The sequence below is a fragment of the Penaeus monodon genome, chromosome 21 (assembly GCF_015228065.2).
Source record: "Penaeus monodon isolate SGIC_2016 chromosome 21, NSTDA_Pmon_1, whole genome shotgun sequence".
NCBI lineage: Eukaryota > Metazoa > Arthropoda > Malacostraca > Decapoda > Penaeidae > Penaeus > Penaeus monodon.
The window spans coordinates 7,552,249-7,552,456 of record NC_051406.1 but is presented as its reverse complement, the minus strand read 5'-3'; the positions used below and the strand labels follow the sequence as shown (position 1 = coordinate 7,552,456).

General features: G+C 32.7%; 1 protein-coding gene across 1 annotated transcript in view; it reads right to left on the bottom strand.

The window, feature by feature from the left end:
- Window positions 1-208, bottom strand: part of LOC119586148 (multiple epidermal growth factor-like domains protein 8) — a gene marked incomplete in the record, with an annotated part of 25,388 nt that overhangs the window by 22,672 nt on the left and 2,508 nt on the right.

Genomic DNA, 208 nt, shown 5'->3' with positions numbered 1-208 from the left:
GATATTGGTTTCGGTGTGTGGGTGGAGGTTTAACACATTCCATTTTGAATTTTTCTTTTTATCAAATCAGAACAAAAGTTCTGTAGCCTATATTCTTTTTGTACTCATTCTTCCCATTTAGTGTCTCCTATATCTAATGTATTACAAAAATTATCATACTCTATATACCTAACCACTGTGATTTTAGTATATCCTTCCTGTCTGCTCC